Source organism: Pteropus alecto, unplaced genomic scaffold, assembly GCF_000325575.1.
Source record: "Pteropus alecto unplaced genomic scaffold, ASM32557v1 scaffold24, whole genome shotgun sequence".
NCBI classification, from domain to species: Eukaryota; Metazoa; Chordata; class Mammalia; order Chiroptera; family Pteropodidae; genus Pteropus; species Pteropus alecto.
Window position 1 is genome coordinate 11,344,182 of NW_006439192.1, and position 17,875 is coordinate 11,362,056.

A 17,875-nucleotide genomic window follows, 5' to 3' on the forward strand; every position below is an offset into this window, starting at 1 on the left:
TTCCGTGGGAAAGCTACTAACTCAGCCAGGACCAGATGAATACAAATAAATGCACGATACTCTCTGCCACTCTTTTGTGTTACCTCCTGCGGTGTTGGAGGAGAAAATTTGGCTTATGGCTCTGAAGATTAAGAACACAAAGAAACGCTGATTTCTCCTTAGAAAGATTAAAATAAACCAAGAAGACTATGCCCTCTATAAAGAAAGCTTCAAAAATTAAAAAGGGGGGAGGAAGTACCTATATATATAGGCACTATAAAGTGCAGTGTTTACTGCATCATGGTATTTTATAATATACTATAAAATTAGATTTTTTTTCATGAAGTTAATTATTAATAAGTGAAAGACCCTAAAGCAAAAGTTTTACTGGACTAGATATAGTTTCGTTCCAGCCTTTACGGCCCTGACTGCACCAGAGGAAAACAGCTGAAGTATGTTTGAGTTCATTTAAGAAATAAGAGGCTTTCTGATACCACATAGTTTTTACCTCAGAAGAATATATTATTCAGTGACATTTTTTAAAAGTCTGACATCATGTGTCTTCAAAATAAAAACTGAATATGGAATGGTTAAAAACTTTGTAATTTTTTAAATAAAAATATAACTGGAAAACCAAAAGAAAATCATGAAATTCTTCTACATGTTATTGACTAGTTTCACTGGTCTCTGCCGTGCTCCGTTTTCTAACGTGCCCATCAGTGATGAGGGCTCCTTCCTCCCCACCTACACGTTGCTACGCATACCTTCTTTCATGCTTATACTTCTTGGAAGCATTCAGAAACATATGTGGAGAAATTTTAATAAGAGAATGAACAATACCCTTCAATAGACAAGAAGTCTCTGTTTAGATAATATATAACATCTTGCATCTTTGAGATGACTTGACAGATTAATGCTACTATAAGGTGGTTAAGACACAGCCTTCAGCAAAGATAAATGATGTTGATTCCCTGTTCTTCCAAAACCAAGGACAAAGCTGTGATACAGTTTATGGCTGAGAAGATAACCAATATTCAAACTGACTGACAGCAAAAGCCAGAAGAAAGATTATATATTTGTTACCCAATGAATGTGGTGGATACAGAAGGAAAAATCCTGAAGGTGAACTAGGTAGAAGGTGGATGTAAATTAAAGAAAACTGTGAAGGTACAGTGAAAAGCCAGACAAGAAAATGTTTTTGTACTTCAGAAGAAGCAAAAAGATGAATCCTGTAGTTTGATCTCCATGAAAAGATTTCAGACTGAGGAGGTTCTCTAAATGGTGGGGCAAGATGTTCAGTGCACCTGAGAACACTGTGTAATAACCCGGATGCTCAGCTTCTCTGTGCAGTGCCGCTTTCGTGGGCCTGCTGTGCTGGTCCCTAGTGCACGGGCTCCAACTGAAGGGGAGAGCACACATCAGGGTCTAATGAAGAACTGGTCAAAAAACAGTGGAGGTTGATATCAAGTGCTCATTCATGAGGGCTTCAGAGATTAAAAAAGATGAGGAAAATAGTTTAGTGGTTGTCTAGGGCTGGAGGAAAGAGAGCAAGTAGCAAGGTGATAGCTAAAGAGTATCGAATTCTTCTGTTCTAAAATCATCTGTGGTGATGGCTGCACATATCTGTGAATATACACTTCAAGTGAGTGAATTGTATGGTATGTAAATTATGTATCAGTGAAGTCCCCATTTTTTAAGCCTATAAGAAATTAGAGAGAAAAGTCAATGTGGTGTGAGAATAAACCTTAATGCAGAAATTTCACAGGGCAAAGTCTGGATGTCACCGATCCTGAAAAGGAAAGGTATTTAGCAAATGCTAAACACAGAACCACAGGGAAACTCAAAATTGCTATATTCCTTATTTCACGCCTCTTAGGGGAATTATGCCTCTCATTCTCTAGATACCACTGTTTCCAAAATTGAATGACCTTGCCATGTTGGAGCTAACAGACCACGAGTGTGACGGTGAATGTGTTACAGTTGAACACTTGAAAGGAAGTTATAGCCATAGAATGAATCACATGGGAACATTTTCCATGTTTCCCTATAGAATGGGGGACCAGCGAAAGGAGTCAATTATCCTGCCCTATTTCTCAGAAAAATGAATTGGAAACTGAAAACTGGAAAAGGTTTTTTTATTCCTTTACATAATTAAGACATCACTTGCAGGACTTGTACTTCTTGGGTGTCCCCCAGAGCTCTCCACACAGGGCTGGCATTACTAGAAATGTAACAAATACTTTCTGCTTTTAATTACATTGAATTCTAAAGAGAGAGATTAAAGGTTAGGCATTTTATGATGGGTGTGCATTCTACTTCCAACTGTAATAGCTAGAATATAAACCCTAGCAAAAGAGAAGTATTTATTAAACACCAAAGCTCTTCTGAGAAATGACTGAGTCAAGTTTACTGGTGGTTATCATTAGTTTTATTAAAATCATTCGGAAAAACTGACCCAGCAGATGTCTATAACCATGCAATCTTCAGCTTAGAATAATGCCCTGTATTATACTGTGTAAACACAAGAACTTTCTTTAGTGAGCCCAATAATCTTAGCAACAGCTCCCTTTCCAAACGTGCCAAGAAAGATATGTTGCTTTGGGTTACGGACACTGGAAAATCAACAGACCAAAACACCCAGAAGAACTGAGTAGAGAGAGGATTGAGTCTGGTCACCCTGCAGTCTCTGAAGAGCTGCAGAGTGACAAAGCTGACTGCAGTGCCCTTGAAAAGTTCTCTCCCACTCTCTGACCACCCATAACACCCCTGGGCCCTTCACACATGATCTGCCAAAATGCTGAGGAAAAGAGAAATTCAAAATGAAGTTAGCCCCAAGTTAGAAATGTAGTTCATAGAGCCATAGTTTAAAAAAATAATAATAACTTTGACCCATTTGACCTATACACATGAGACTGAATAAGTGGATGGGAAAAAAGCCAAACAATTTCCTCCTCTCTGTCTATACTGGTAGTTCTGATAGTCTGAACACAACCAATGCCTCACCAAACATAACTAAGTCTCTTTACGCTACTTTACATATGCTGTTTGAGTAAAACCATCATTGTCCCCTGCACTCACATCTTCAGGATGACAAACCATTATGATTGCATAACTTGTTTATACTTCTTAAAATGCTTTCATACATGTTTGATCTTCATAACTGAGAGAGGCATGCTCAGGAAAAATTAACTGAATTTTCTTGACTGCTAAAGTTTATCCCTTTATGTTACTATTGTCAAAAAAAAAAAAAAAAAAAGCTTAACGAATCTGAATAAAAATCTTTCTAAAATACATTGCAACAAAGAAATGTTAATTAAAATAAGAATAATGAGAATTTGTTTAAAAAGTGTTGCCTATAATATTAACAAGGACTTTTTATGGTTAAAACACCCAGGTTCAGAGAAGATGAGGGAAAGAAGCCTCACAGACACTGCTGAGGAGATGGTGAATTTTGACATTTTGGGGAGGCGATTTGATAATGTGGATCCAAAGTTGTATACATATTTTAACTCCTCAACCCTATAATTCTTTTATTTTTTTAATGATATTTGAACATCTATCAAGTGTTAAACACTCAAGATACACTGAAGAACAACACGGGCCATCTCTCTGCTCTCAGGAAGCTTACATTTCCATAAAGAGAGAGAAAGACAATGAAAAAGTACACAGGTAAATAGAGAAGATAAATTCAGACAGTGATACCTCCTAGGAAGAAAAGTAAACTATGGGTGCGATGGAGCCTTGGGCGAGTGAGGAGTTTGCTTCAGTTGGTGGCAAGACCCCTGTGGACAATGCCCTCACAACACTCAGCCTCTTAATAAGAGAGCCCTAAAGAAAAAATGAAAACACAAAACCAAACCCAGCTTTCCAGGCCTTCCAGAAAAGCAGGATAGCGTGTGAGACAGTTTCAGGTCAATCACATACAGTAAGATTTCAAGGATAGCTGGAAAAAAAAACCCTTGAATTTCTTTTTTTTCTTGGTACATGTAATCAATGAAATATTACTCAACATAAAAAAATGAAATCTTACCCATTTGCAAAAACTTGAATTTCAAATGTGGTACATTAATGGTAAAAAGAGAAATTCCTGGCTTAGCTATGGCTCTGAAAATATAGGTCCTCTGCTTCCTGTACTTTTTTAGCTGTAAAGCTTTAAGTAAAATTATTCAAGTTTTGATAGGGAGAGAGGCTGTTGGGAAAGAATGTTAAAGAATATATAGGTGGTGTAACACTGTGCTAATATGTACAGAAAAATTGTATGGTACAGGACAGAAGCAAATGGGGTAGAGAGAATACTGGAGTGAGCGTCCATCGACCTGGCTTCCAGTCCTGGTTCTGCTCTAACAAGCTATGCAAGTTTGTCTGTCAATCGGTCATATAACACCATGGATCCCAGCTTCAGTCATATAACACCATGGATTTCGGCTTCCTCAACTTAAAATGAGTAAATTGGAGTAGGCCATCTAGAAGGCCTCATCCACCTTTCATAAGGCCTTGTCTACATTTCTTCTTTTTCCCTCCTTCTACTATTAATATCACACACACACACACACACACACAAACATATAGGTTGAAGATTAAATCCCACTATGACCTTTATAATGAATGGGTCCAAGAAGAGGAAAAATTATAATCATGAAGTAATGGACCATTTATGTCCAGAAAACTTAATAAAGATTTTAAGATGATGAAAGAATGTGTCTGTAATCTTTGGGTATAACATATTTTATATATATGAATAATGTACCTTGGAGCTAAATCAATACTAGAGGCTTATATTCGTATAATGCTTTAGTGTTTACAAGGCAATTTTATGTTATATTGCTTTCACTTTTGAGCCTTCAAGAACTTTAAGAAATAGGAAGGGCAATAAGAATTATTTCCTTTTTACAAATAAAGAGACTGAAACTTGAAAGTGTTAAATGACTTGCCCAGGTTTACATAGCAAGGGACCACCTGGGACCTTATTTCAGCTTCAGTGCTCCCCTTGCCCCTCACTTTACCTTTCTGTTTTACCCATTTGCATAGCCCAGCTGAAATCACTAACACCAGAACAGTGAAGCAAGGGGATATCCAAACTTTCATAGTAGTTTTCACAGAGATACTCAACCACTGCTTCATATGAACTCACACAGTGGTCACATTTTAGTCTCTTCTTGGTCTGTGTTGGGGGGAGGGCAGTGCAGGGGGTCTGCAAGACTCCTTTTTTTATTCTTTTTTTTTTTAATTTTAAATAGGAAAATAGAATGCATAAAATATGCTAAAGCCCTTCATTTAAAAATAATGACTAGCATTATATATTCATCATTCATAACTGAACTCATCTTGAATAACAAAACAGCCTACATCTGCACAAATTAATCTTTCTCCCTCTAGTTTATCATCCACTTTCAGTATGCCTAACAATCCAAATACAATGTGAACTCCAAATCGTTGCAAGTATTGGTGAGTTCATAAGACATTATAGAGTTCATATAGAGGCCTACTCCTCTATAAGAATCACAATTGGTTACCAAGATAGTAAATATTTATTTTAATCCAATTGAGTAAACAAACAGAAATATTTGAAGATCATAAAAGGATGGACCAAATGTCACAATCTTGTTTTCATTTTTATTTGTCATCTCATTAAAATGGATAAAACCACTGCCCTTCTGAGTTCTGAAGGCAGGAATTAATTCTCATGGCTTTAATACCTGGAGCTCTCTCCATGGGCAAATATGCTTCTAATTTTAACTCTAGAAGTGTTAAACATTAATTAAGGGTCCATTGTGCACAGAGTCATATAAGCGGTCTTAAAAAGAAATAGTCCTTGACTCCACCCTTTTTCACACTTCACATTCACTTCATCAGGAAATCCCCTGGGCTCCACCAGATTACCAGACCTTCTCAGCACCTACATTGCCAAGTGAGGCCTCTGGATATTTGCAGCAGTCTCCTAACTGGTCTCCTTGCTTCTGCCCTTGACCCCCCGCAGTCCGTTTTCAATGCAGCACGAGACAAATCATATCACTCTTCTGGTTCAAAACTTCCCAGGGCCTCACATCTCATTCTGAGGAAGGCCCAAATCCTTACCACAGCCCCAACACACTGCAAGATCCAGCCCTTTGACGTGTCTGACCTCAGCTTCTGTTAATCTACCTGTCTGCCACTCCATTTCAGCCTCCTTGGCCTCCTTGCTGTTCTTAAAATGCACCAGGCATATCCTGCTTCAGAACCGTCATCTTGGCTGGTGCCTTTGCCTAAAGCAATCTACAACCAGACCATCCTTGGCACATTGTCTCATCTCTTTCAAGTCTTTGCTCCAATGTCACCTTCTCAATAAGGTCTACCCTGACAAGCATGTTTAAAATTGCTGCAAGTACCACCTCCCTTCCCCAGTGCTTTCATCCCCCTTACCCAGTTCTTCCTTTTCCCCTGGCGCTTACACCTTCTAATCTACACAATAACAGACTTGTTATGTTTATTCTCTTCCTCTCCCCACTAGAATGTACACTCTATAAAGGGAAGAATTTTTGTCTGATATTTTTCAGTGTCTAAAACAGTGTTTGGTATATAGAAGGCCCATAAGAATGATTTGTTGAATAAGTGAGTGAATACAGATATCTATTCCTTATTTTGCAAACGAGGAGCTAGTTAACAAATATGATTTCTAAACCTAGAGCTCCAAATTATTAGATTTCTGAGCTGTATGCTGGATCTTCTATGTAGCTACTGAAGTGTTGGCCAATCCTTGATTCAAGGTTCATTAGTCTCATTCTGCTATTAGAAGCTATGAGGGGAAGAATAGTCCGGAGCTCAGCAAAGCATATGAAAAAGAAGAAATAAGTGGCTAAGAAGCACACGAGGAAGGAGCGTTTAACTTCAGGAAAAATTGAAGACGTATATATCAAAGCAAGAAGACCATTTTTCAATTATTATGTTAGCAAAGGTTTTTTAAAAATTATAATACTCAGTGAAGGCAAAACAAAACAAAACAAAGAAAATGTACTTTTAGGTACTGCCCTTTTTTTAAAAAAAAAAGGCCTTTTGGAAAGTTATTTGGCTAATGTGTCAAAACTCTTAAAATATTCAGGAATTAATTTGTGCAATTTTAGCCTAAATGTAGAAAAAACTTTATGAGCAAAGATTTTATTACAGCTGTATTTATAAAAGCAAAATTTGGAAGCAACTTAAATGATCTACTATAAGAAAATGATTAAGCAAACTACATGGCTCAGCAACTCGACACCATTTTTAACGACTCATAAATAATTTAACAATATGGAAAAGTCTTAATGTGATGCTGTGTAACCCCCCACCTCAATAGAGTAGGGAAAAAAGATGAGAAGGGGGTTGGTTGAATACAAACAGAGTGGGGACAAGGATAGAACTTTGCTCAGAATTCTGGGTTGTTTGACTCAGCCATCTTATCCCAAATCCTCACACTGATAGTATGTTCTGCCCTAATGTATCTGAGGACAGTAGTTCCAATGGCCGGAAACCTCACTGTTTCCCAGCTCTTATTCATTCTCTCTCCTCACATAAGCATGTAGGCATCCAGTGACCTGCCCTGAAACTCGCTGTTTTCAAGGGCCGTGTCTGAATTAGGCCCCAAAGTGACCTCATTCTGAATACATAAAAAACAAATGTAAATAAAAATGTAAGAATAGAGGTGTTATATAGACAACAAATGTATTTGTAGAAAAGTAAAGATGAATTCCACAAAAAGGTGGATCAGAGTCAGGACTAACTGAGCCCATGATGGTATATTTCGACGAATATAATTTGGCCCTCAGAACTGTTTTGTAATGGGAATCTGCCATACAGATAAATTCAATCATGGGTTATTTTAAATACATTTCAAAATGCCTTTACCACTACAAATGTATATTATCTTTGATACATCCAATTCTACAGCATTGCTTTTACACAGTAAGATAAATAGGTCCACTCTGAGGAGTTTCAACAGAATAGATAACGAATCGGATAAACGTCCTATGTAAAGGTGGAAATGGGAGCTCATTATGACAACGGGCAGCATATTGGGCCTCAGAAATCTGTATGCCACATGATGTTGTTTACTCATCTATCATGGATATATCTTCTTTCATTTCAAAAGGATCTCTTGAACATGTTTTGTCTTCAAGTGCTTTAAAGTGCTTTCTGGAGGCAATCAAGGACTAGATACTTGGCTACTTTTCAGAAGAGAGACCTTATAGCCAGTTCTTCCACAGTTCTTACTTGGTTTCCACTGCAATTTTCTAATGCCAGCTAGGTGTCTTACGATTCAATGCAATTCTGACACTAACCACCAGGATTAAGCATTAGATCTTGCAAGTGAAGGACTCGCCCTCATTAGATGGCCCCCACTTCAGATACCAGCGCAAGTGGAGCCCCAGGCCACCCACACTTCTGCCTGGTTGACTACAAGTTTGGGGTTTCTGTACAAATATCAACTCATTATGCTGTATACCTGACACTAATATAATGTTATATGTCAATTATACCTCAATTATAATGTTATATGTCAATTATACCTATTTGGATTTAAAAAATGTCCAAAAAATTGGGGGTTTCCAAGGCACCTGTCAGGTTTACTAATCTGCTAGAACAACTCTCAGAACCCAGTGAAAAGTTATACAATAGTCTCCCCTTATCCATAGTTTTGTTTTCAACAGTTTCAGTTACCCCTACTCAACCACCATCTGAAAATATTAAATGGAAAATTCCAGAAATAAACACCTCCTCAGTCTTAAACTGCAAGCTGTTCTGAGGAATGTGATGCAATCACGTAACGTTCAGCTCTGTCACGTCTGGAACATAGCTCATCCCTTTGTCCAGAGTTTCCACATTGTAGACCTTCCCCATCCGTTAGTCACGTAGTAGCCATCTGGGTTATCAGACGGGCCGTCATGGTATTGCAGTGCTGGTGTCCAAGTCACCCTTATTTTACTTAATAATGACCCCAAAGCACAGGAGTAGTGATGCTGTCAATTCAGATATGCCAAAGAGAAACCATAGAGTGCTTCCTTTAAATGAAAATGTGTGTATGTATAAGAAAAAATATACATATGTTTGGATACTATTCATAGTTTCAGGCATCCACTCTGGGTTGTGGAACATATCCCTTGTGGATAAGGGGGGATTACTCTGTAATTACAGTTTTATTTTAAAGGATACGACTCAAAAACAGACAAATGAAAGAGACACACAAGGCCAGGTATGGGGGTAGCTGGCGGCTGGGCAGTGCCCAAAGCGTCCATGCCCCTCCAATGCTCCACCCTCCCAGAACCTTGAAGCCCTCAGAAATACCTTCACTGAGCTGTGGTTTAATGTCATGCTCTCAGCTTTTATCAAGAATCCAGATAAGAAATGGCCATTTAAAGAACATTTTTTGGTCTTCAGAAAACCTGCAACTGAATAAATTGTTCTTATATCTTATATAATGAGCACAATATTCTGCCCACCATTTAGAGACAGAGGAATATTTTTTTCTCCAGCCAAATATGTATGCTTATTTTTGTCAGACTATATGAACTATATAGCATGTTTCTCTTTTTTGCATTGGCCACTGCAAATCACAAGTTAAATTTAATTGTTCCAATATCAACCTAGGTTATTGGATGCCTCCTAATGAGTTTTGATACCCCTTTTTGTCTTGAACCGCCTTGGGGGTGTTTTTCTTAACTTTTTAATTATGAAGTAGACCATATATACCAAGGAGTGTGCAAAACAAAAACATAAAATGATTATCTCAAGATAAATAACCATATAACCACTACCTGGGTCAATGAACAGGAGGAATTGCCTGCACCCCAAAAGCCCTTTCATCCTCCTCCCAAACGTCATGCATCCCCTCTCTCCACTAACCCTTCCCTTATTATTCCAACTGCTTTGCTTCTCTATATTCTTACTACCTAAGAGTGTATCCCTCAACACTATAGCTTAGTGTTGCATTTTTTTTCTTTCAACTTCACATAATTAGAATTATGCACTATGTAGTTTTTGTGACTGGCTAATTCTACACAATGTTACATTTGAGTATATGTACAATCCACGTTACCATTTATATTTGCAGTTCATTTTTTTTATATCTGTATAGTATGTCATTATATGCCTAGATCACAATTTATTTATTTTACTGTTGATAGACATTGTGTTTTTTAAAATTTTCTTTTCCTGGATTACTAAGGTGGCTGAGCACCCATATGTTTATGCGCCATTTGGAAATCCTCCTGTTAAACTATCTTTTTGAACTCCCTTTTTTGAGCCAAGAAAGTGGATTCTCCCCTAGAGCCTCCAGAAGGAACGAAGCCATGTCAACACCTTGAGTTTAGCTCAGTGAGACCCATTTTAGACTTCTGACCTCCACATCTGTGGGATAATAAATTTATGTTGTTTTAAGCCACTAAATGTGTGGTATTCTTACAGTAGCAACAGGAAATTAATATACAAGGAAAGGGAGGATGTCTGCTTAGATAATAAAAATAGCTTCTATTTTAAATAATGTAAACATCTTTTCGCATTATTAGGACATTATAGCACTACACATTTTCCATATTTACTATCCCATCATTTAAAGTAAAAAATAATTTTTAAAATTGAGGTATAATTTATGTGTAGGGATATGTACAGACCTTAAGCGTACAGTTCGATGAGTCTTGACAAATGCCTACGTCTGTGTAACTAAGACCCACATGAAGATATAGAACATTTCCACTGCTCCAGAAGTCCTCATGTCCCTTCCTCGTCATTCTCCAACACCCAAGAAACCACTGATCTGATTCCTAGTCCCATAGATTAGTTTTCATTCTTCTAGAACTTCAAATAAAAGAAATATACAAGGTCTACTCTGCTGTGTCTAGTAAGACTGCTGAGTTTAAAGTTAAAGATTCCAGTACAAATTCTTGTTCTTCCTCCGTTTAGAATATAGACTGCCAACTTCAAAGCTGCTGTGAAGATCACAGGAGAGCATATGAGAAATTCACTTTGTTGTTTCTTAAATAGTATATACTCATAAACACTTATTTCCAATTCAAAACAGAAATTGGATTCTAACAACCTTTGGGTGATGGTATAGTAAGTGATTTCTTTAAAAAAAAAAAATATATATATATGTATGTATTTATCTATCTCAAGTTTGTACGTTAACACATATTCCTTTTAAAATAAGTAAAGTCATTTTAAAATAAGCACAGGAGTCAACGGTCATGCCACCCTGAATAAGCCCGATCTCATCTGATCTCGGTAGCTAAGCAGGGTCGGGCCTGATTAGTACTTGGATGGGAGACCACCTAGGAAGACCAGGTGCTATAAGTGTAAAAAATAAAAAATAAGGGGTTGTAGGCTGACAAGGTCAACCAAGGGTTCTGTGAGGTAAACCAAGGGTTGCCTCGCCTAAATAAATAAATAAGCACAGGAATGTTAATCAACTTTTATTTTATTAGATTTTTATTTTAACGTTCTATTTCAATAGATAATCACAATCCTCAAAAATGTATTTGTGCACGTCATGCGTTGAATTTTACTCACCACTACACAAGAAACATCAGAAAATAAGATATAAGGATCCTAGATTATTATTTTCCAATTTTATAAATCTGAAGAATGCCTGAAACCGCATGAAATATGTTGCTGTACTTAAGAACAAGTCACATCATTGAATACAGCACATGTAACTGTTCAGATGCAAAATCTAGGGGCAAGGCCTATGACCATTTCTTGTTTGTTTGTATCCCTAAGAGCCTCCATCAGTAGCCAGCACATAGCAGGTACCCAATGTTTGTGGATAAATCTTTTTCCATATCAATCATGATGTCACATTTCTAACTTGACCATCTTGTCATCAGCTAGCCCCAAATGTCCCTGTTCTGATAGCAGAGCTTTACAGAGACCTCTGTTTCTCTATTTATCAAATATAACCTAGAACTGTTTTTAGATATGGGTACTACTGATTTCATTTTTACAAAAACTATTTAGCATCAATAAACAGCACAGGTAACTGGATGTTAATGATACCAAATATCAGCTATTTTATTAGACCTTTATTCTTTATAACTTACAAAATACTATTGTAGACTATCCATAATGGACACAGGACTGCAAAACCACAGAATTGTCAGTGGCTGTAACCAGTGGGTAGACTGGGAAGAAAGGGAAGAGCTATTTAATATCAGGAACCAAGAGAGAATGACTTCCTGGAATTAGTCCACGTAATCCTTCCCATTGCCGCAATGAAGAGAGGAAGAAAGCAAAGAGAGAAAGGGCGAGGGGAAGAGGAGGAGAAAACATTGCCAGGAAATGTAACAGGGAGCAGTAGTTAGAATTCATAAAAGTTGCCCCATAGAACAAGCCTCTAGTTTCAGAATTGCACACATCAGTGTAATAGCTAACACAAATAGTGGGCAATACAATAGTGGCTAACATTTATTGAGTGGCTACTATTTGCTAGGCACTATATTAAGCATTTTATAAACATTAATTCTTTCATTTGTCACTACAGCCCTATGAGATCAAGGTTCTTGTGCCCCATTTAACAGAGGAAGGCCACTTATTTGGTGGCACAGCATAGCCTCAGAGCCCCTGATCTTAATCACTACATGCTCACTCTCTAATGACGGCTAGAAAATGACTAAAATTTGAATTATAAGCGATTACAATCAGAAAGACTGAAAATTCTCATGTAGTAGAGCAGGAGCTTTGAGAAAAGGAAGTGATTATTCAAACACATACTTGTGAAGAATGTGTAATTACACGGGACACTTAAGAAGATCAAAATAGACAAACTCAGGACAACAAGAGAAGTAGTTGCAGACAGGATAAAGAGGGAGACAATCATGCTTCTTAAAGTAACCCCCATTCCCTATGGGAAAATAGTTTGGTTAATACCAGAAGTAACATCTACGCTCTCTACTTAAAGAATTTAGCAAATAATATGTAGTTCAATCCATACTCCAAGTTTTGTTACTCTCAATCAATCCTTTCTGCTATCATTATAAAGTCCTGAATAAAGGACCTACCGCCAAGGATGGTTGAAATTCGGTATCAGAACCAGGTGAACCAGCCCGAAGAAATGAGCCCATGTAAAGAATTGCACCTTGACAAAGCTTATTTCCATCTGAGTGTGCAACCGTGAGTCCTTTTTGCACCATTATCTCTTTGAGCCGCGCAGCTGAGAACAACAGAAAAATACTATTATTATCCTCATTTTATAAGGAAGAAATAGAGGCCGAGAGATGTGAAGGGAAACACCTAAGTTCACATGGCTCACGGGTCCTAAACCTGCAACTAAGAATCTAGGTTTCTCCAGTCCTCCAATCTTGACCCATTATAGTGACAATTTCTCACATGTACTCATAAGCAACAAAGCTGGCTGATTTGGCCTACCCTCTGGTGGGTTACCAGTGAGTAGTGCAGTATTCTAAAAGTGGACTGAGATAAGAAGGTAGAGCTGCTAAAACAGACTTAGAAAACGCAATAGTCATATTTTTAGCACTTAGAATGTACCAAAAGTATGCCAAGTGCTTTATATGTACATTACCTCTACCTGTAAAACATCCCCATGAGGGTTATATTATTAGCCCTATTTTTCAAAGAAGAGATCTGAAGGTGAAACAGGTTAATTTACCAAGGTAACAGAATCCTGTATGATGGGGAGTTGCGTGCTCCAGCCGGAACTCAGCCCTGCCTAATGAATTCACAGAGACAGGAACTCCAGGCACCCTTAGTGACATGGACTGCCCATTCTGCGGTCAGCATACCCCCTCCATACATGGTGTTCCACGCTCCCTCTCTTCTCACCTGCCAGTTCTGAACAAGGTTATTTCTTTTTGTTGTTTCAGTCTTCACTGTGATGCAGGAAATCCCATCAGGCTCTGGGAGACTAGTGTTCTTCTGATGCTTTTGTGATATTCCCCTCCCTTGATTCAGAAGGAGCCAAAGCTTATTCTCTTTTAGGGAATGTTTACTAGGACTCATGGTGGGGCCTAAAATTTAAGAAAAATAATGCTTTAATACAATATTTTTAAAAATCAAAATTAATGTAAAAAAATCTATTTTAAATAAAGACGAGAGATCCAACCCCACACCTATATCACCCACCCTACTCCCCTCAGCAAGCCCTAGCCCTGTTGGATTCTATCTATATTTAGATTCTTGACAGTTTGTGAATGTTCTTTGCACTGATTATTTATTTTTTTAAATATGACACTAAAACATTACATATCTTGATGACGGAGTTTGGGTTTTGCGGGGGTGGGGGGTGGGGCAGTGATGAGATCTGATTAAATTTTGTGCTCGAGGCCTCACTCACCTCACCCAGACTGAAACATAAAACACAGAATCACAGACGGTGGGCCCTGAATTCCAGTTCACAGTTTTCCCGTGTCCCTCCCTGCCTCCTCTCATGTTAGCTGTTCTCCATGTAACCCCCACCGAGTAAGTGATGGCCATGTGCATTCATTCAAGTTCATAGTTGAGTCATGGGGTTGAAGAAGGAAAGAAAGTCTTCTCTACCCTGCACCAAAGCTACAGAATTTTTGCTGTGTTACTTACAGGACAATTTTATACCATTAGCTGAGTAATTGCCATGAGAGAAATTCCTATCTTGGACACCCTCAAATCAGTGTTGACATGTAATTTTAATTATTGAATTCCTATCACTGCTTCCCTAATGCAGTGGTTCTCAGTCTTTAAAAACTGAATTCCTATGCCCGAGCCGCTTCCCAGATCCATTATATCGTACCTCTGACGGTGAGATAATCACAATTACACTGATAATGATAAATCCAAAGTGAAAGCTTCCTAGGTGAACCCGGCGTGCAGGCAAGGTTGAAAATGATTGCTGTAGTAAAAGGCAAACTTTTTATTTTCCTCCCTCAGATAGTTTTCCCTTCAGTCCTTCCCAGAGGACAATGTCAGTCAGGGCCCCAGAGTCAGAGAGAGCTCGATTCAATTTCTTGTACTAGCTTTGTGACCTTGTACAAGATACTTGACTTTTGTTTCTTCATGTAAACTATGGAGATAACAACAGAATCAACCTCTTGGAATTGTTTGAAGGAATCAAACTCAGTCATCTAAAAGGCCTAGCACAGTGCTTGGTATGCATGTGCCTACATGCATTCATGCACTCACACACTATGAGCTATTAGTGTTGTTAGTTACGAATCCATTCGGCAAAGAAAATGATAAGAAGCCCAGTGGATAGGCAGATAAAGGTGGAACTGATTTGTCGAAAGCCAGGAATGCGGAGAGACTCAGACCCCACTCTCCTTTTTCTGCAGAATGCTTAAGGGTTCTGGGAAATAACTTTAAGGCTACTAGTATGGGGCATAATGACATTACGAACCCAATTTCACAGTTTGGAGTTGCTTTTTCGGCCTCAGAACTGCTGTGGCCCATTTCTAATTTTTCATCTAATGGCAGGCATCCGGCTGGCTGAATTCAAGGGATGCACTGTGGCCACAGGGCCCAGCAGAGCAGGGCTGCTTGGCCCAAGTGGTTTCTGCAGCCTCAGGTTAACTAGCGGAATAAGCAGCTACTGAGTTCACCGACCGACTCGAAAGACGAAAGACACTGCTCTAAATTTCCAGTCCCCTGGCTGGATGAACATCTCTGTTTGGTTTTTAGGTGTGTGGTGGTGGCTAGGAGGCTTGAATGTGTTTCCTGTTTAAAAGTAGAAGAGCATTTAAGTGCTCTGTGCAGGAAGACCCTGAGGGCATCCTGGCTTGGCAGGGACTGCTCGCTTTGAGAAAGAATAGCTCGCCTGTATTCCCATCTGAGAATAGCTGTGCTCTCTGTTTGTTTCTTGAGCAGTATTGATTGTTCCAACCCAACTAGTCAAAAATCTCGGCCCAGTTCGGAGGCCTCGGCCAGCCTCAGACTGATGCAGAGGGTGAGGCAGAAGCTACAGCCTGGGGTCAGTGTAACAGGTTGGCTCTGCCTCAAAATTGCTGGTGCCACCAAATCAGCTGTGGTTCCTCTTCTCTTTGGGAGGCCCACCTGGGCCCTGCTGGTTCGTGTGTAGCTTGCATTGCTTTCTTCCTTCCAGTCAGTAGAATGTCTCGTTCTTTTTTCATAAAGGAATACTCCTTGTACCAAGCTAATAGCTGAAGAAACTACTCAATAATAAGAGTGTTTTGTTTTTCCCTCCTGTGAGCCCATTTCCAGACTTGTTTGAGAAGAAAGTTGATATTTCACACCATCATGAGTTTAAAGTATATGCCCTGATTGCTCTTTTAGAGAAGCTATTTTAGTTAGACTTGTAGTAGTTGGGCTCTCTAATTGCAGGTAACAGAAACCAACTGATGCTTAGCTTTAGCCACAGAGGGGAATTTATTATAAGGATAAAGGAACATCTCATGGAAGCAAAGACAGGAGTGTGGCCAGGCTTCAGGAAGGAACTGAGAACTGGAAAGCTGCCAGGACACCTCCACTGTGTCTCATCTCTGAAGCTTCTCATGTGTGCTGCTTTTGTCTCTCTGCTAACTGGTTTTTACTGCCTCTGTCTACAGGGAGAAATGTTGCTGTCACCAGAGGGTAGCACTCATCACTTCCACTCAAGAGCTGTGCTCGGAATAACTAGTGTCTTTTAGTATCGATTCACAGGAAAAAGAACCTAATTTGTCAGATTCATCAGCGATGGTCAGAGGACAGATATAGCCCAGTGGCTGTCTTCACAACCAAGTTTCCCAGATCTGGCTGATGATTAGAGTCACTTGTGGGAGATTTTTATTTTTAAACACACACTCAGGCTCTACCTTAGAATCTAAGAGTAGGAACTGGACTCTGCATTAAAAATTCCTCAAGCGATTCTGATGATAAATGAGATTTGGGAGTCCCTGAAATACAAGTCTTCGGTGTCCATTAATCTTTCTACTATGGTCTAACGAGAGAATGCCTTTTAAGCTACTATTTGTGAGGCTATTACTATAGGGCTGGAGTGAGCAATTCATTTCAGTTGCAAATATACGTGAGCCAGATGGGGAACTTCCTACCCTATCGAGCACTTGCTGTAGAACCAGTTGAGTGGAAATCTGAGAAGCCAGCTCAGATTTGGATCTAATATCACTATTAGGCTTCACGGTCAGACTTTTAGACGAGATTCAAGAACAGTTCTTACCAGGTGAAATCAGGCTCAGTGTTAGCCAAGCAGATGACGTAGGTAGGTGTTGCAGGTCAGTGTGAGAGTCAAGAACTAGGTCTTCATATTGAGGAAAAATATTACTCCGTTGAAAAAATACCATCTTAGAAAATCAAGTTGTGTTTTATGTTCCCATGTTTTTTCTTACCCATGCTGTTTCTGCTGCTTGGTAAACTATTACCTCTTCTAACGTCTAGTGGCTTATTCTTTAAGACTTAAGTTGTTTTTCCACTGAGAGGGAGCCATCTCTGACTCCCTAGTCCATTGATACTTGCTTTTGCTCATATAATATCCTCTGTGTACCTTGACCACATCAAGGATTGTAATCATTTTATTTCTCCATCACCTCCACTTGATGAAGGGTAGTTGGCACTTTGGTAACTGAATCTGCTTGTATGGGGTTGGTGCGAACTGTCCTTCTTCTGAATTGATGGAGTGATGTGTCTGCTAATCTGGCCCCTGGCTTCCCTTCATTCTCTCACATCTCTCCTTTTCCCAAAGTCAAAGCCATTTTGCTTTGGCCAAAAATCTCCATATTATTCCAGGTTCTGGGATCTCATCTCTTAATCACAGAAAATTTAAGGAGCCCTAGACCAGCAGTCCTGCATCTATTATGCCCTGCTGGTTAATGACACTCTTTAACACCATGATGAATTTTGAAGATGTTTATGTTTTACTCTATAGTATTCTAGCTAAATCAGCCATAATGCACTAGGCACAATTCAGCTAGTGCCTTATTTAACTCCTACAACGAGCTTAAAAAGAAAGCTTTGT

At 38.9% G+C, this 17,875-nt stretch overlaps 1 pseudogene; it reads left to right on the plus strand.

Moving 5' to 3' along the window:
* The first annotated feature begins 11,161 nt into the window (after positions 1 to 11,161).
* LOC112483503 lies at positions 11,162 to 11,280 on the plus strand (annotated as a pseudogene).
* Positions 11,281 to 17,875: the final 6,595 nt, after the last annotated feature.